Source organism: Austrofundulus limnaeus, unplaced genomic scaffold (assembly GCF_001266775.1).
Source record: "Austrofundulus limnaeus strain Quisiro unplaced genomic scaffold, Austrofundulus_limnaeus-1.0 Scaffold23, whole genome shotgun sequence".
In the NCBI taxonomy this organism is placed as follows: Eukaryota; Metazoa; Chordata; class Actinopteri; order Cyprinodontiformes; family Rivulidae; genus Austrofundulus; species Austrofundulus limnaeus.
The window spans coordinates 616,160-635,720 of record NW_013952425.1 but is presented as its reverse complement, the minus strand read 5'-3'; the positions used below and the strand labels follow the sequence as shown (position 1 = coordinate 635,720).

Below are 19,561 nucleotides of genomic sequence, written 5' to 3'. Positions count from 1 at the left end.
GTGTTAAATAAAATGATCTGTGATATGAAATAAATGCCATACAACACCAGAATTCTGGAGTGAGTGAGATTTATTATGCCACCGGCTGACAAGTCAAAACCACACTGGTTATAACCAGGAAATGGATCAGTATTTATACAGAATCTTCAATGCCTGAGTTCGCCCCCTGCTGACCTACGGCTGAATCACCGGCATTCAGACAAAGACCTCACTCTAATGGTTTAAAAACGGTTCACTTATGTATTGTTATGATTCGGATATGTATCTACTCTATTCCAATTAACACATAATAGATCAAGCATTATAAAAGTGTTATAAAAAGAAAACCCTAATACTCTGGTGTTGTTTCTGATAACAGTACTAATCTATAAATAACTAAATTTCTTCAATAGCACACTATTTATGTGTTTATACCTTTTTGTATCCCTACCTAGTCATTTAATTAAGGTGTCAAATAGAAAAAACATCCCCAAGACCCTCAGGTCCAGTGTGCCACTGCTGCTGTGTAGTTTGAAACTTTCAAAATACAGTATGTCTGTGGTTTTCATTTTTAAAAAAGAATTTCACAAATTTTTAAAATCATTATAAATTTTTTTGGCATACTTTTGACTTTCATTTTCAAAGGATCTTATAAAAGAAGCACAAATGCCTCGAAGAAATCTCGGTTGCGGTCTCCCGCTTAATGCTTTTAAATTAAAATACCATTCTACGTGCATGCTTAAGATTTGCAGAGATGGGAAGCAGATAATTGAAGTGTTTTCACACAGGTGGATAGATTTAAAATGAAGATTTCATGCCTTTATCGTCTTCATTTTGTAATTAAAAAAGGGGTATTTTTGACTCGTTAACCAGGGTGTACTGGGTTGTGTTCCTCAGAAGCGGCTCTACGGTGCAGCATTTTAGTGCCTCAGTCTGTACTTGTGGCTTAAAGCAAATTGATTTTCCTAATCAATACTGTAGGATTGAATTTAGGCATGCGGGTTGGGATCTGGCCAGCGGCCTCCTCGAGATTAGTCCCTATTTATTTTTTTAAATTTCTTCATTCGTCCACGAGGAACAGTGTACATTTATGTCATGACGGTAGATCTGCGGCATGCATAAAACCCTTTCTGCCAGCCCTTTGCCACCTCTAGAGAGTGAAGATGACTGAATTGATGCTGTGGCCCCAACGGAGTAAACCTTTTTAAATGACAACCCATTTTTGTCTCACCTTGAACTTAATTGACTGCCTTGAAAGCCGACGTTCGGAAAGTGCTGACGAGAGTTTGTTGTGAACATGAGCCTGTTCGCGGGGCGAGCTCTTTCAGATTTCTTCAAGTGTTTGAGTATCACGTTCACAAGCAGGAATGTTTCTGCTGTTTGGATATGCTATGTTGGACATTGCGTCTTAAAGTAAATAAAAGCCTGGTATTCTTTTTAAGCAATGCATATCACATCACCTCTTATGTCTGAATTTTGAACTAAGATCATCTTTTGGTAAAATATTGCAGATTTGAAGCCGCTTTGGTCAACTGTTAAAAATAATGTTGTGCCCATTGTCATGCTTTTTAGAAAGATACTACGCACTCAGATGGTGAAATGGATGTAAAAAATTCAAAATTAGCAGAAAAAATAACTCTTAAAAAAGTGATCATTAGACATAAAACAGGTAAATAGTAGATGGAAACATTTTAATTAATATAAGGATGCATAATGAGCACAAGTTTGCTGAATTTAGCAGAATTAAGTTGAAATAGCTCCAAAAAATGCGTAWTTAGCTTAGAAAGCTAACTTTGACTAATAACAGCTAAAAATTTGCTAAATTTGTAGCAAATAGCTGAATACAGAAGAAAAAACTGTAAAGGGCTCGACACACGGGGAGCAACAAACTACAACGATTAACGGCTGTCATCGCAGCCAGGGTGAAACACGACACACGGGACGCGATARYGATCGCAGCGTTGCCAATCGCGCTCTCAGGCCGCTTGTCTCCACAAAATTTGATTGGTTCTTGACTCTGAAGTGGGGTGTGCATTACGGACATGTAAACTAAACAAATCTTGCGATGCTAATGCTATTGAAAAACAAACACACATCAAGATACAATTTTATGAGGAAAAACTTACCATAAACTTCACCCTGGTGCCAATAAATTCCCACAAAGCTTTTTAGTAATCACATAGTGAAAGTGTTAGCTAACGGCAGTGTGTAGCGTACTCCCCTCTCATTGGTCAGCCAATGAAACCCTCGCTGATTGGTTGTACGCTAAGCGACAGCGACAAAAGTTGAACATTTTTCAACTTTCATATGTCGTGTCGCAAGCTCAAGTGTGCACGTGTACGAGCGCGAAATTTCACATGCACTTTTTTCGCCGGTCGCTTAGCTGGAGGAGGGCAAGAGATTGTCGCCTCACCGCACAGGCTCCATAGGAAATGAATGGAGAGCGAGCGACGTCGCCTCCCGTGTGTCGAGCCCTTAAGAAGCATAAATAGCACAAATTAGCAGAAAAAAGTATAACAAAGCAGAGAAAAGCAGAAGAACAGCAGAAAGAAGTTGAATTTTAGATAATATAGCAGCAAAAAGCTAAAGTTAGCATAAAATTAGCTAGATACTAAGTGGTTGCTCATTATCTGGACAACTGTCTTGAGTTACAGCTATTTTAATTTGGCTAACGTTGATTAGCTGTGACAGCCAGAGTAAATAATACAGAAACGCCATCTTTATTTCCGAACACCCCTACTTTCCAACCAGTTAAAAATTTCCACCAGTTTAAATTTACGTCTTGTAAGTGCAACTAGGCCCCAGCAAAAGTAGACAAAAAAAAATGGCTGCTGGCTACTTTTGAACACCTTCACCTAGAGGTGGGATTTCATCATTTCTTGTGTAAAATAATCAACATGAATTATGAGAGATGTAGTTTGGTCAGTGTTGGCTTTAAAGCAGCGTGTTCTTATTTTAAGACAATACATCTTTAAAGCCACATAAAATGCTGTGGCAGGCCACATTTGRCCCATTGGCCTTGAGTTTGACATGTGAATTACTCTTTACTTCAAATACATCAAGTTTGACCACAGTATCTGTAAAATTGGTTGAATTATAGCCATTCTTTTGTTGCTTACGTTTAGTTGACGGTGGTGGCCAACATGGATTGTGTCATTTTAAAAAGTTAATCAGCTGTAGAGGTACTTCTTACGAGTGAAAGTTTCAATAAAATGTGGTTCATGCGATATTTTGCTAACAGACAGACATAGCTRACTACAAATAGTTAATGGCAACATTTTAARTAACGGTCTTAATTTTCTAATGGGGGTCAGAGCATGTGTTGTGGATCAGGCACAGCTACCATCACATCACATTCTAGGTTGATATTTGGAAAATGGACTAAATTTGAGACATTTTCATGTGTTTTTAAGGTCGTTTGGCTTTGGTAGGCTTCTGGAATTGGGTTGACTCCAAAAGTTCCTTAGTTGCAGATGTACATCCGGTGATTACTTTCTGAAAAGTGTCATTAAAATCCTTTTATTGGACGATAATATTTATGCATCAGACATTTTTGGGTAGAAGAAGAAACAAGCTCAAGTTTTATTTATTYCCATTTCTGGTAAAGCAGATATAATACTGCTCCCAGTAAAGTAAAGTAGTGCTCGTTACCAAAGTACATGACAAGTAGGTTGATGACCCGGCTGCCCACCAGAGCCTGTGTCGCTCATGACAGCTCCAGAAGCAGAAAGTTGTTACGCTGTCACTTAAAAAAGCCCACCGACTCCCCTCCCCTCCCACTCTGCGCTCTCCTCGCCTGCGACGCTCGAACCGCTGTGGTGAAGCGGCGGCAAACCGTGGGATTTCACAGATAGGAGGCACGAGACTGTAATCAGTCATTATGTCAGAAAGGAGCCCGTGAGCTGCACGCCAGCTCCTTCAGCCAAATAATAAGCAGCGGATAACGCCGCTGGCATGCAGGCAGCGAACGAGCCCCCATGGGTGAGGCGCAGGAAAACGGTGGGTCTTTTTTTTTCCCCCTTCTCTCCCCTGCCAGCTCGGGGATGTCACCTTGGTACGGAGGGGCTGGACCGAGTGYCTGATGGGATGTACTCGAATTTACACTCGTCGTTCCGAGGACTCCTGCATGTTCAAGTGCCAGATCTATTTAAATCTGTTTGAACGGCAGCGCAGGTGGAAACAGGCACCCAAGTGCAAGGCAAGTGCACGGTGGTTATGTTCCAGATGTTAGAAGAGAAAGTGTTTTATCACGAAGAGGTGAGTCTTCAAGAGATCCTTGAAGGCACAGTGGGACGTGTTKAGGAGCTTAATCCGCCATCGTGGAGCTACAAATTAAAACGTTTTGTTTGTTTGTTTTATTAATTGCCATTCTTTTAAAATCGTGGCAGCCAATGGTTGATACGCAACAAGTTTTTTTTTTTTCTTTTTGGTCTGTCGTTTTCTTTTACCAAAATTTGTCAGTATGAGGCACTGCAGYGCAAAATAAGTGAAAATGTTGACTTTTGCTGTAATTCAGATTTAAATATAAATGACTCCATGAAACCTTAAGGCCTTTTTTATGCTCTATGCCTTCCCCCAACACCCCATGAAGTTTTGTCATTCCATAGCATGGGTCAMAGCACCCCATTGTTTCTCCGCAGCATTCCTCAGCATGCCGGTATTGACCGTCTCTGTGGGGTGAGTGGTRCCGTATAACGTCCATACATCATCTGGAAGACAGAATGACAGACGGTGGGAGTTGAGATGTCAGATCTCCTTCTTCAGGCTACTGACATCCACTCCCTTCCTGTTCCCCCACAGTGGTACTCCATCTTCTGACAGAGGCTGCATTGATAGCTGCGGTCCTGCTCACTCYCTAAAACCCCACCGGTAGCAACAAATTACATTGTGTACATTTTCCTATAGCAGTCGGGGCAGGCGTAACTTTTTTTWAATTTTTTGTATCAACGACTGGTAATGCCTCTGCCTGTGTCTACATTTGTTTGTGTGCCTGTTAGGAAAATAACACATGTGTTGAATGGATTTAAAGAAAACTTTTAGAAAGTAACTACTGGATCTATGACTGAATAACATTTGGATTTGATACAAAATGGACGCCACTGCAAAGAGATCTTAGCTAACTCAAAAATGTGTACACTCAAGTCAGTTTTACAACTATTGAACTGTAATTTGGTGTTATAGTAGTCTAGAGGCAAACAGATCACGTAAGAACTTTGTTTAGGATGATTGTCATTTTAAAGGGCCCATATTATGTGTTTCTCAGGCATASATTTAAATACTATACCATAATAAAGTATATATGTCACCTTCAGATGTTTTTAAAATGCTGTTTTTATGTTTAAATAGAAAATAAACTCATCTTCTCATCACTTCCTCTTTTAAACGCCTTGAAATTGGCCTCTGTCTCTTTAAGAACCACCTTCCGTTCTGTCGCGCCCATTTCCTGGGGGGGTTGCTATGATGCAGTTTACTTGGCATCTGAAAATACATTTCCTCAAAGGTTTTTTTTTAATCTGAATAGAGCTTCACTGAGTGAGAACTAATGTTGAGAGCTCAGCAGATAGTTAGGTTTCACTTTCACTTACACCCGAGAGCCTGCAGGAGTCATGGGCGGGGTGTGTGGGGAGGGGGTTGCGCTCTGCCATGAGGAAGTTCGGCTTAAAGACACGTCCCAGAGGCGTTTCTGATCCCCGCCTGTCGTTTTGCTCCTCAGCATGGCTTCCTAAAAACGCTGCAGGATTTCTCAAACATGCATGAATGAGTCAAAGCAAGGCTTTGGGTATGTTTTTTATGAGAGTATAACATTATAACATGATATAAAACTCAAAAAAGTTGATTTTACATGACATTGTCCCTTTAAGCAGCATTAAAGATAAGGTTCATTATTTTCAATAACAGTTCTTGTTTACAGAATCATTCACAGTAAAACTAGCCAAGCTAAGGCTGGCTAAGATACATTTAGGCTAATGTTAACTTAAGCTAATGCTACCTAACATACATTTAAGCTAACAATAATGGAAGCTAGTTCTAGCACACACTACACAACTGTTAGCTTAACAATGTTAGCTTTATACATTTCAACTGTGTCCAAATTCAGAGGCTGGGTCCTCCGAGGGACGAATTTGTCGACCCTTTACGTCACAGCGCCGTGCCCAAGGCTGTCCAAATCCCAAGACTCCTCCAATGCAGCCAACAAATGCGTCAATCTTTTGCCCCGATTTAAAGGATGGGTCCGATGGATCCTTCTTGGTCCACCATACCCCATGATGCATTGGGGCTCGACCAGAGTTTTTTTTTTCTGCTAGTAATGGCGGACGAAGTGAGAGAAGGGAGTACAGTTTAAATAAAAATCTGGCGGTAAAAAAATTAAAGTTTCAAGTGGTTGTGTTGTTAATGCTTTTGTCATTTGTATAGACATGTTTTTAAATATTGTTTTTGTCAGAAATAAAATGAGCCGGTTTAGCGAAATAAACATGTACTACGGCAGGTCCCTTAGTTCTTCAAATATCGCCTTTGAGCTAATTTTGTTGTGTTTTGATATTAATGACACTAATATATTTTGCTAATTTCAATCTACAGTACAGCAAAGTATTGAGATGAACTTTTGTTATTGACCAAATACTTATTTTCCACCATTATTTGCAAAAAAATTCTTTAAAAGTCAGACAAAATGATTTTCTCAAATTTTTTTTCACATTTTGTCTCTCATAGTTGAGGTCTACCTATGATGTCAATTACAGGTCTCTCTCATCTTTTTAAGTGGGAGAACTTGCACAATTGGTGACTGACTAAATACTTATTTTCCCCACTGTATTTTTGCTTCTGTTTAGTGTCATCACGGTTGTTTCACCGGGGTATAGATGTAAGGCTAGACCGTCCAAATTCAAATACTTCGGAGGACCCAGCCTCTAAATTTGGACACATACGGCTAATGTTAACTTAAGCTAATGCTGCCTAAAATATGCTTAAGCTAATAGTAATGAAAGTTAGTGCTAGCTAACACTACATACAAGTGAAGGTCCCCATAACGTTGACAGATATGAGAAAAATCACCAATTTAGCACGTTTATTTTCAGGGTTTGCCTGAAATGAGTATAACAGTTTTTTTTTCCAACATACTCTATATATATTTTAGGGTCTAAAATTAGGGTGATATGCATTCCTTCGAGGAATGCTAGGCGTTTAATTTCCAGTTCATGCTTTCGAAGAAGTCCAGTCCCAGTTTTATATATACATATTATTTAATCATTTACTGCCTGGCTGTAATTGGCTCACTACTCTATGCATGAAAAGATTGATAGCCAGATTAATCTCATCAAAATGTTAAGCTTTTATAATCTTCTCATGGACCCCTTTTAACCCGCTCATACATAATAAATGCAGCTAAAAAGTCAGGTTCTCATAGAGCAAATAGCCTGACGTCGTAGCATGGTTCGACTCTTCTCAGGGAAAAAAAAAAATAAAAAAATGTAAAGCTGCAGCATGCCACCAGACAATGAGCTCACACAGGTCAGCGCGGGTCGACATTTTATGGAATTTCTGCCCATAATGATTAATAAGGTAGGTGTAGTCATTGCTTTGTAAGATATCGGTGGAATGCAGGAGTTAAGCAGTTATCTGTAATCCTGTTTTATTACACCTGCGCTCGCAGTTTCCACCAGCCATTTTCATTGTGCTATCCTTTTCTTTTTCCTGCTCATTCCGAGCGCTATTCCGCTAATGAGCAGCTCCGGTATTGATTGGTGTGGACAGCTTGGATCATTTCTTTGTTCCACTCCTTCTAAACTTCTAATGATTCACAACTTTTGACAGCAGGAGTTCTCTCGTCTCTCTTGTTTATGGTTTTTTTCTTTTTTTTTTTTTGGCCAGCGTTGTTTCAAACACAGCTGGAGAGGCCTTTACAATCGCAGCCAAGCAGAAATAATGGGTTCAGCGGCTTGGATTCAGCCACGACACATAGGTAATTTGCTAATTTCTGTTTCTCAGCTGGAGTTACCGKTGTTTGGATGCCACGGCTTTCAGCAGTGTGTAAAAATGATTTATACCTTTCCTGCTGCTTTGGTAGAAAAGAAAACAAACAATATAAAAAACGAGTCTGTGCTTTAGCTTTTTGTTCACATTGCCAAATTAAGTTATGGTTAAACAAAAATTAAATGCGGACCCCTGAAAAATTTCTCTCTGTGATTTCTCCTTTGTTTGGTTGTTTTGGGTTGTATAATATCTATTCAGCATTCTTTTATCACTGTACAAGGCTATGGATACATTGAACTAGATGAAAATATGTTCAACATAGATGAGCAGGATTGTGTTTGATTTCACTGCGTTTTACTAACTGTTAGAACAGAAAAAGAATCAAGGGAGATATTAGCTGAAGCACTCATCAGCAAAGCAAGAATAGCTAGTTTAGAATAACACAGAAGATTGAAGGCTAGCCTGTTTGCRGCAGCAGTGGAGAGTGACAAAAAGTGGCTGTACGGCAAGCCAAATGTGTATTTGTTTAAGTTGTTTGTTTATGTGTATTTGATAAAGTATAGCTAGCCATTTGTGCATTTGTTGAAGTGATTTATGTTTATTTAATATGTTCGGCAATCAATTTGTGTATTCGTTTAAGCAGTTTGTTTATATTTATTTCATTATGTGTGGCAGGTCTTTTTGGTATTTATTCAAGCTGTTTGTTTATATTTATTTGATAAAGTTTGGCAAGTCATTTTCCATTTGTTTAAGCAGTTTATGTTTCTTTGATATGTATGGCAAGCAATTTGTGTACTTGTTTAAGTGGTTTATACGTATTTGGTAATTTGTGGCAAGCCATTTGTGTATTTTTGTTTATATTTATTTGATAATATATGGCAAGCTATTTGTTCATTTATTCAAAACAAGCCTGGTGACAGTTTTGTCTAATTATTGTATATAGTATGACAAGCTGTTTGTGTTTTTATTAATTAACATATGGCAAACTATTTGTAAATGTTTAATATTGCTGATAACAAGTGTGATTTTCCCRTATTGGCACTCAGCTAATCTGTGACAGTTTATAGCTCTGATTGGATGACTCAGACAGGACAGTTGTAGTTTTTTTTCAATAATTATATATGGAGGTGACCAGCTTCTTGCACACAGTATAAAGTATCCCCATAAGCAAGGATGCTGTGTTTTTTTGGTTTCAGTTTCTGGGAGTTTTGTTATGGAAAAAAAAAAAGAAAAATGGAGAAATAAAGCTTTTGTCTTAAAATTATTCTATCGGCGGTGATTGATATGTTTTATTGCACCTCTAAAACTCAATATATTTATTTTATTTTATTTTTTTATCTTGGAACAATATAACACAACTTTCCTTTTTAGACATGGCGTGCTGCAACAATCATAAGACGGGTCTTTTTTTCCCCTTGAATGAACCAAATATGACTGTAGCTAATTGGGGAAATAGGAACTGGAGAGTCTAAGTTTGAAACAAAGCAGGAATGAAATGTTTTTTAGAGATCAATTTCTCTCTTTTGTTCTGCGAATCTACAAATGTCTCTGAATAAGCAAGAGACAATCACAGCCTTCTGTATCGCTGCACTGCAGGCAAATTGGGAAAATACCCTTTTCTCTCTCTCTCTCTCTCTCTCTCTCTCTCTCTCTCTCTCTCTCTCTCTTTCTCTCTCTCTCTCTTCTGTTTACCTTTTAATGCAATGAGATCATGTACATCAAACGGAGCTTCTCATCTAATTAGAAAATGCCTCTGAAATGAAAATGAACTCAGCCCGGTCTGGACAGGGGCCACACAGGCACTTTGTTTTGATCGAGTTTTGATGGGTTTTTTTATCCGTCCTGACGTCTGACTAACTTCGGCCGGGCTGTTCTTGTGATGTCGCGTAATGCGGATGACAAGGCGTGACAAAGCTCGGGGACGGATCATCCTGAGCTCCTCCTGCAGGTTCTACGGATTCATACCAATCCAAACGCCGCTTTCTGTGATCCTAAGCCTCTATCCTGGCAACAAAATGTCACCTCACCTGGGTATTAGGAGGGTGACTGTCATCTTGATTGCCCTGCAGGATTCCTATCTGCCTCAGCCGCTGCAGGATGGCTGGCGGACTGCAGSAGCATCAGTTATTCAGGGAACAGATGATAACAGCCTTGGCCCCTTTTTGTTTGTTTGTTAGTTTTCTTCTTGTTTCTCCGAGAATGTCAGCCGACCTTGAAGTGTCGCAGAATCACACCGGCAGATGCGACGATTCGTCACGCATAAGAAACCCCCACTCCTGCAACCATCTGTCTCCGAGCGTCCGCAGCCACAGCTTGTTCTTGTGGCGTCCACAGAATATTAGAGGGGCTTTTAAAGTCCGTCTCGACTTGTACATGACCTGTGTAAGGGACACCAGAAGTTTCCCTCAACTGGATCACCCCCAAAGAGTTATTATGACCAGTTAAAGTGAATCTGACCCCCAAGTTGGTAAAAAAGCAAGAAGGTCATGAGGATCACTTTAGCTGCTTTGAGAACTAAAACTAAACTAAGGTGCCATTTCTCCGTTTTTACCATCAGCAGATTTAATGTTTAATTAGAGGTAATGTGTCTAATAAAAATGGTTGTATCTCAGTCAGTTTTATAGATAATAGGCTGAAATTTGATGTGGTAGTAGCTGGGAGTTATGGGATTTGGAAAATCCCTTCTTGCCTTGACAAGGAATACTTTAAGTACACTGGTTGGAGTCCTAACTGGGCACAATCTGCTCAACCGCCATAAAATGGTGATGGGACTCCAAGACAATGGTCTGTGTGATGCCTGCGGCATTGAATCAGAGACCTCTTTGCACTACTTAGGCCAATGCTTGGCTCTGAGTAGTCTAAGAGAAAGAGTTCTTGGAGACCCCTTTGTGGATCCCGAGAAGCTTAGAACACTGAGGGTTTCTAACCTGGTGTCCTTCAATCGAGGGACAAAAAGGTTTGATTAAAGCCCAGTATCTTTTGGGGAGAGCATTGGGCCCACTTATGAGGCCCCCGCTCACCTGGGTTGTACCCATCCCCAATTACCAATCCCAATACCAAGCTGGGAGTTATTCACGCCACATACTTTAAGGGCTAGCAGAGCGAGTGAGAAGAAATGCGGTACACGCTCCTTTAAGGAATGCTGGGCCCTTCATTTCCTTTATGAAATGAGGACTGAATGTGACCCGATGAACACAGCAGCACTCAAACTGAATTACCAGGGTAAAAATCCTGTAATTGATTCCCACTCTGCCCCTGCTCTTGTTGTATTTGCCGAATGTGGAATGATGAGAATATTTCAGCTGCTTCTAATATTTAGACTTGTAATAATTGGCTTTTCTTTTCTTGTCAATACATTGTTGCGCACRTGTGTGTTTTTCCTACCGTGGCAGTCACATCTCTGCTAAGACGGKGAGTTTTTGACTTTAGAGGTGGGATTTTGTGAGGCTTTAAGAGCTCTTTTTTTCGTATCTGGCTTCAAGGTCATCCGTGAGKTTGTTCAATACTCGGAGGACAAAACGCGCGGCTCTTTGTAACCATGCTTTTATCCCTTTCTTTTTTTAAAATTTCTTTTGTGTATGTGTCATACCAAGCCAGCCACTGTCCCCATCGCCTTCAGTTCAGTCACGTTTTTTTCATGGCGAGTGATCTGATGAGAACATGGCCCTTATCTCCCGCAGAGCCGAAGAATTGAACATGCTTCCACAGTCCATAAGAAAGCAGAGTGGTCCGCCAGATGCTGCCTCAGAAGCCACTTATGTGACCCACTGCAGCGCAGGCTTTCAGTGATGGAGGGATGTCGATCGTTCCCCGCTCAGTTTCCTTCTTCGTTCAGGGCTTCATGTTGAATATGAATCTACAAATGTGATTTAACAGGCAGAGAGCCGCGGTACTTGGAGGTTGCGGCGGACGAGACCTCGGCTGTGTACGGTAGTTTAAAGCAACAACGTATAGGATGTAGGCCAGGGTTGCCTTGCTGATGTGGTGGAACTGGATACAGTTGAGGAATTCCTGTTGGAAAAAAATGTGGATGGGGTCTTCCCTTTGAGCGCAAGAAGACGGTAAAAAAAAGTCACAAGTCCAAGATTATTAGGAGTACCAGTGTATGGAAGCATCTTTATTACGGTCCTGTTCAAAGTTTCTGCCCTGTACCTTGTTGAGGAGCTTTAAATTAAAATATACTCCATTAGGAATACTGCGCAATGTCATGTAGYTTGAACCCCACCCCAATTTTGGTGAAACTCTTCACTTTGGTGCTCTATAGATCAGTTAAACTTGACATTAGAAACATCGTTTGAAGTTTAAACAGGACTCTGGAAGTTGGACTTTACRTGTCTGAACTTACATTTTTGATATCTCGTACAGTTTTTTTTACAAAATATCAAGTAGAGTTTTGAGGATTTTTTACTGATTTTGATTGACAGTTGATATAAACATTGAGATGCATACAATGTTTTAATCTTTTCCAAAAAAAACTTGTTTATATTCCCCCTACTGATTTTGCTACATATGTAAATTCTATATCAAATTTAAACGTTTGCTGTTGTTTTTTTACTCATTGTGTCCTTATAAGATATTGTTTTYCCTCAAATGTTTTCCTACATAAAACACTGTAAGATCATTATAAGCTGTTTGCCTCTCATAAACGTGGCAGTCAGGGAGCGACAGACGCATKTATGTGGTTACCATTGTGACCATATTAAAGATAAAAAGATTTTTCTTGAAATGGTTCTCTTTACGTGTCTCGTATAGTTTGTACATCCAAATGTCATCTCTTTTTTTTTGCATAAATCATTATGAAGTTGTGTTGGAATTTTGGGCAGCAGCTGCGTCGATCCAGAATTTCTTGTTTCACAATCCTTTGGTTTGGTGTAATGCGACGCAGACCGCTTGCATCTTTCTGGCAGACATTGTGTTGCAGAGCATCAAATTCATAAGAGATGTTTCGTTGTCAGCTCTCAGTCTCTGCACAGTCTGCATTCATTCTTGATTCAATTACTTTTTGGATTCAGCAGAGACTCGTTCGGAGCTAAATTGCTCTCCGGTGCGTTTTGGTGCCTCACAGATTTCTGTTTGAGCTGAAGGATGGCTGTCCAATTTTCTGCATGGATTACAGTGTTGGTGACATTAAATTTGTTTGCAAAAGCTCTTCTCAGATGTGTGTTGAAGACTAGAGGTGCACCAGTTGTAGTTTTGTGCTGTTCTGAGCAGCCAATGCTACTTTTGAATGATTTCTATTTAGAAGTCATTTATAGATTTTTGTATTTCAGCTGATGGTTGTGAACATTGTAATGACAGAACATGTGAGTTTATCACAACTGGTACCATCATTGTTGTATTTTAAAATATCACAATCGCATGCTTTAATTTATTTCTGATTTAAGATGATGTAAAATAGGTTTCAGCTACTTTAATTAAAAAAAATCCAAGACTACATTGTGTTTAGTACAATTAGTGCACTTAGCATTGCTATCTAACAGTAGCGGTGGGCACAGCTAACAAAAAAAGTTAGGTTCACTACTAAACTAGAATCTAATGCTAACGCTAATTTGCTAAACAATTAAAAAGATTTGTGCAAGCCAACGCTAACTGCTAGGTTGACTCACTCAGCCTGTGTCACACATCTTCATCTTCTTCCAGTTCAAGAATAGTAGCACTGATATAAACCTGTTGGTAATTTTCTATTGGTTTAATATGAAAGTGGGTGGGGCCATCTGTAGCAAATCAACCAATGAAAACCAGTTATACGTAGCTCTGCCTAACCTGTAATACTTCCAGTTTACTCCTTTCAGAATAAAAGCATTTTCTAATCAAGTTTATATTTTTATAAATACCATTTGAAGTTAGACAACAAATAGAAAATACTTTCTCTACCATATTTTTATGTAAAAATAAAAGTTTTGCAATTGTGAATCTTTTAGTAGGCTTAAAATTAGCTGTATTAACTTAATTTAGCAGAAGCTAATTTATTCACTTTCGAGGTCGATTTGAATAGACTTGTGGCAACTAGCTTCATTCACCCCAGAAAATGATGTATGATATGACCGAGCGTGCAAAAGTGCTTGGTGGAAGGGCAAAATGACCTGGAACCATATTTGTAGATGGAAAACCAAGTAGGCTGGGTTTTACCAACTGGTTGCCAACATTTCCACATCYAACATGTTCTGAGTCAGAGGTCAAAACACTCCGAAGAGTAAATTAGAGCAATTTTTCTGGAATCTGTTTTGTTTTTCTGTTCTGCTAAAAACTCTTTGTACACAAGCTGGACTCATGCTGTTACAGTTCCTAAATGGAAACCTTYAGGCAATACGAACAGCAGATCTACCATGATAAAAAAAAAGTTTCCACTTAGTCCCCTCTWACACCTTCTTTTGTCACTTTGGACTTTACTAAACACCTTGTAGAGATCAYAAAAGGCTAACTTTGAGTCTTCTCTCCATAATAACGTACACTCAAAAGACATACCATTACTTGTACCAATTAGTGCTTAGCTCCGGTGCATTCACTGACCTGAAAAAAATCAGATTTTTGAGCTTAGGGGTCTATAACAGTTATTACATCCCTTTTAAAAACACATCAGCCCTGATGGCATTGATTCAACATAATAACTCATTTGTTCTGTTTTTGTTCTCTTTTTGAAACAATGATTCAGTCACTGACTCTGTCAGGTCTTTCTAGTTAAATTACACAAAAATTGCCTGAGGAAATCCCTCCCCCTCCAGTCTTTACAGGTTATTAATTTCAGAGATAATAACACGAATTACCATTTGAATGGTTACTTTGTTCATCCTTGTAAAAGCGAGGTGAGTACCAAATTGGTAATTAGTCATTTTCATTCAATTTGTTAGAATTCTGAACATTTTTCAGGATAGCTGGGGTATCTGAGTGGAAGGTTTGGGGAAAGATGGATTGCATTAGGATTTAGTGCAGCAAATGACTATATTCACTCACCACTGACTCAGTTTGGCAAGTTTTCCACATGTTGCCAATTTTGTCCTCACTCTTTCTATGTTTTTTGTTATTGACCATCCAACTATGAAGGCTTGTAAGTCTACATTAAACCCAGTTTTTAGCCTGAGTGGTTAAAGTTACCATTTGGCAGAGGAAACTGTTGACAACCTCAATCTGTACCACGACCAGTGGATGGCTTCCCATCAAGAGGTCACACAGCCCATGACCGCTGATGCAGTCATAGTTATGTCGTCCTTTGTAGTCACAGTGAAAGGTTGATGKGCCCCGAGATGACCAGCCCCCGCTCCCGTTCTTCACAGGGGTCCTGGGGTATCTGGGTTGTCTCCTTCCAGGCCTGAATGGACACATTGTGCTGTTGCTGCTGCTCTGCAGACCGATACACACACCTGTCAAGCCATGTCCTTGGCGCCATGGGTGCTGAGACACTCCAGAGACCCCCAGCCTTACACACACCATTCTTAAGCCTCTCCGCACACACAAACACACACCTAAACCAGTCGAAAATGAAGAAATAAACACATRGTTAAGAGGACCAGATGTAACGACACAGATGTGTATACGACAAGACGTACACAATTGAATTTCACATAAACACAGCGCGTGTGTGTGTGTGTTCACACACTTTAGGGTACCCACACACAGACTTGAGTTTTTCAGAAAAAGATCTTGCTACGGTCTCTCATGCCAAGTTTGTATTGGGTCGGCTTCAGGACTCAGAGGGTCAAGTTCCCCGGTCTTCAGGGCGAAGAGGGTGAGGGCACCAAAGGTCGGCTGGGGTGCACACACTCGCACATGGGAACAGGATTCAGGAGTAAACTACCGGTAATCTGATCCACAGTCTCAATCAGTTGCAGATTTCTTCAGCRGCGGAGGTCTGTTGGAGGTCACAGTCAGTCCCACATGCTGAATTTATTTCAGCAGCTATTTAGTTTAAAACTGAAACCGGTCTGAAGATGCTTTGATTTTTCCTAGATCTTTTCGGTGTTATTTCTGCCCACTGCCACACAGTTGACTGTGCCGCTGTTTGTCTGTTCAACTGCTAGTCTGTTAGCAAAATATCTCTTGAAACACTGGACCATTTTATTGAGACTCGATGGATCCACAGCCAATTAATTTCTTGGAGTCGTCTCAAATCAAGACGGTTGCCACAGCTAATCAAGCTGGCCAATTGCCAGTAACTTCGTCAACTAGAGAATTTGCATGYCAGAATGCTCAATACTGAAAGATTTTTCCTGAAAGGTGCTGAAGAAGCTGTAAACGTTTAAAAGCAAAACTGTGAATGAAGAGTAAAAAAAAAAAAACTTGCATTAGTAGGTAGAAAAAGAAAAAAGGAGTACAGTAAAAAAAGTTGTAGAGTAGAAGAAAATTGCTGAAAAATTGCTAAAAAGTAGCGGGAAAAAGCTGAAATTTGGACAAAGGTGCATGTTTGCTAAGCAAATTTCACATTTTCACATTCACATTTCAGCTTCTTACTTTAAAGAGTAAGAAGCTGAAATTACCACAAAAAGATGAATTCAGATGAAAAAGCTGAAAATAGTTACAAAGTAGCTAAACAGGCAGAAAACAGCTAAAATTAGTGGAAATCAGCTTAAAAAAGCATAATGAGCTTAAATGAGCAAAAAAAGCTGATATAAGCTCAAAAATATTTAAATTAACAAAATATCTTGAAAGTAGAAAAATAGCTAAAATTCCAAAACAGAAGACAGAAGCTAAAATTGGTACAATTAAGCAGAACCAGAACAAAAGGTATAAAGTAGAGCAAMGATTTATAAACATTTTTAAATGAATTTTTAGAATGTTGAATATAACTCAATTCATTTTTAATGAGAAAAAACAGGCAGAAAAAACCAAATAGCTGAAAAAGTACAAGTTGCTGAAATACCAAAAGTCATTGCACCCATGGCATAATGAACATTTTAATATACTRTATGAATCGTTGAAATAGTTGAATGAGTTAGACATCAAAAAATGTAGGGGAAAAACAGGATTATCGCAATAGCTAATGCTCATTAGCAGTAGTCACGCTATTTTACAGATATTGAGCTAAAATTTGGTGCCATAGTATCTGAGAGTCATCCTACCACATACTGTTGAAAATATTTAAAACTTTGCCATGCAAGGTGACTGACAATATGCATTCCTTCAAAAAATATTTTGATAGTTTTCCCATGACTTACAGTATATACTGTATTTAGACTAAACCTTTATTTTATGTTTATCAATTTAAACATAAGTCACTGATTACTAGCTACCAGTCTAGCATCATTTAAGTCAGGGGTTCTCAAGCCATTTGGGTCTGGGGACCCCTTACATGGGCGAAAAAAATTCCAGGGACCCCCTCATAAACCCCATGCTGTTTTGAAAGGTACCGTATTTTTTGGACTACAAGCCGCACCCCTAAGATAAAAAAAAACAGTACACCCAAAATTGTCGTCAAAAAAGTGAATTCAACATCAAAACATAAAAAGCAAACCTTTAAGAATTAAAGTTCGGAGGAATACGGTTAATTTAACTGACCTTATTTTGGTAGTTTTCTTTTACAGTTTCTGGTCCAACAAAACGTCTCATTCATCGTCCTCCGGTGCACTGAAACCACCGAAGTCCTCCTCTTCAGTGTCGGAGTTAAACAAGCTGAGAAAAGCTGCGTCACACAGAGGTATCTGTTCAGTGTTGCTTTCTGTGTTGCTGTCCTCCCGGGGTAATGCTGGCTCTGAAGCTGTGGTGTCCTCTTCACATAGCAGTCCAGTCTTTCAGAACCCATTGGTGATGGTGGACTCATTCACTCTGCTCCACGCTGTTAGGATCCACTGGCAGACATCATGGATGTCCTCCCGGGGTAATGCTGGCTCTGAAGCTGTGGTGGGGAAGCCCTCCCGCTCCAGCATACTGTACGTCACTGCATGGGATTCCTTCCCTGGCGAGTGCAATGAGGAAAAAAAAGTCTGCGGCTCTTCACTCGACGTTTATCCACAAACTGGTCCTGGGTTAAGCTCCAAAGTTTTTATCAGTCARATTCCACCGTGAAAAATGTVTGTTTTATCCCCTTTWATGAGTTTTTGGCCATTGACTATCTTTAAATCGCTGCTTCCTGGTACAACAGTCGGCTCTGGAAGCGATTGCTTTTTTCTTTCTTCTTCTTCTTCTTCTTTTTTTTGAAGCGAGTGGTTGAAGCAAATGGAGCATAAGAGCCCGCTGGTGGCTGAAGAAAAAAACCCATGTATAAGCCGCACCGGACTATAAGTCGCATGGTTCAAAGTTCAGGAAAAAAGTCGCGGCTTATAGTCCGAAAAATACGGTAATTTATTGTCATTTCAACCCGTAAATGCCAAAGGAATGTATATTTTTTATTAAGTTTACTATGTTTGTTTAACTAGTTCATTTTTCTCCATGCATTTTTAAAAATAAAAACCAAATTAACATTTTACTAAAAATTTTTGAGGGCCCCCAAGATACAGTACCTCACGCGGACCCCTGGGGGTCCAGGGACCCCATTTTGAGAACCTCTGACTTAAGTAAAACAAAGCAAATATTAACTCCAGCAAATGGGATTAAACCCAAGTGTCCTTGGAAAAGACTGTAGTGTCAGGAGCTGAACTCCGCTCATAATCTTTTTCTCATTTGTATGCTAGCACAGAGTCTGAGAGAGAAATGGGATATACGGGGAGATATATGTCAAGATTGTGATTTTGTAGGGTAAATAAAAGGTGATTGAAGCTCCAGCGGCATGGAACGAGCTACTGAAACAGTAAACAGGCTGAGAATTAGTGAGACTAGAGAATGGGGAAGGATGTAACTTTACATCATCTTCCAGCAGTTGCCAGCAGCTTCAGTCAATTGTTATTAGCTTCCCTGAGTTTATTGTGACCCTTGGGGGTAGCGATGCTGCCCATGCATTGTAAATGCTGCCCCTTGACTTGATYCAGTACGCTTTCATTCCCGCTCAAAAGAAGAGCCTCTAACTATTTGCTGATAGATCACACTAGTGCAGTTTAATGTATTAAACTCACTGTTCATGACCAAAGCCTTTGCTTTTATGGCATACATCAACACAGAGACGTATTCCATTTGTGGTGTTTTGTTTTTGTTAAGAGGATAGTTCAAAAATTTTTAAGGGGGTTTTGTGTAGATAGCGCCTTGAACAATTTCAGTTTGGAGAAATAGTGTTTAATTCTGCTTGGACCGACAACAATATTATTCCATCAATATTTTAATTATTTTTTCTATGAACATTGCAGTAGAAATATGTTATTCTTGCCAAAGTACCTCAGGCTGCACCAGAGGTGCTACAGCTAGCTCAGTCAGGTAAATCTGAGGTGCTAACAGCTAGCATGAAGAAACCAAAATCAAAGTGGTTTGGTGCCGTCTTAAAACAACTCCCATTATTTTAGTGAAGTTATTTTCAGATGGCAGCAATGCATTTTGGTCTTGTCTATGTTTATGCTAGCTGTTAGCTCGATATTTTAGATATTTCGAAGCGCTAACAGCTAACCCAAGGGCAACAAAAACTAAAGTAGTTTTTATAAAGCAAAGCGTTAGCTTTAAAGGGATCCACGATTAGTTGTAACATTAAACTTTAATTGATAAACATTTATTTTAACTGTAAAATAAAGACTGTAAAATACTGTAGGCTGTTTAGATT

The 19,561-nt window shown here is 39.4% G+C and overlaps 1 protein-coding gene across 24 annotated transcripts in view; it reads left to right on the top strand.

Moving 5' to 3' along the window:
- LOC106514838 (latrophilin-3) overlaps window positions 1–19,561 on the top strand; it is a 341,417-nt gene that overhangs the window by 13,629 nt on the left and 308,227 nt on the right. Inside the window, exon 2 of one of the 24 annotated variants that reach the window (XM_014004289.1) lies at window positions 7,849–7,939. The exons of the other annotated variants lie outside the window; for them this stretch is intronic. The gene's annotated coding sequence lies outside the window, so the exon portion shown is untranslated. The remainder of the gene's footprint in view (window positions 1–7,848; window positions 7,940–19,561) is intronic. 24 annotated transcript variants of the gene reach the window in all.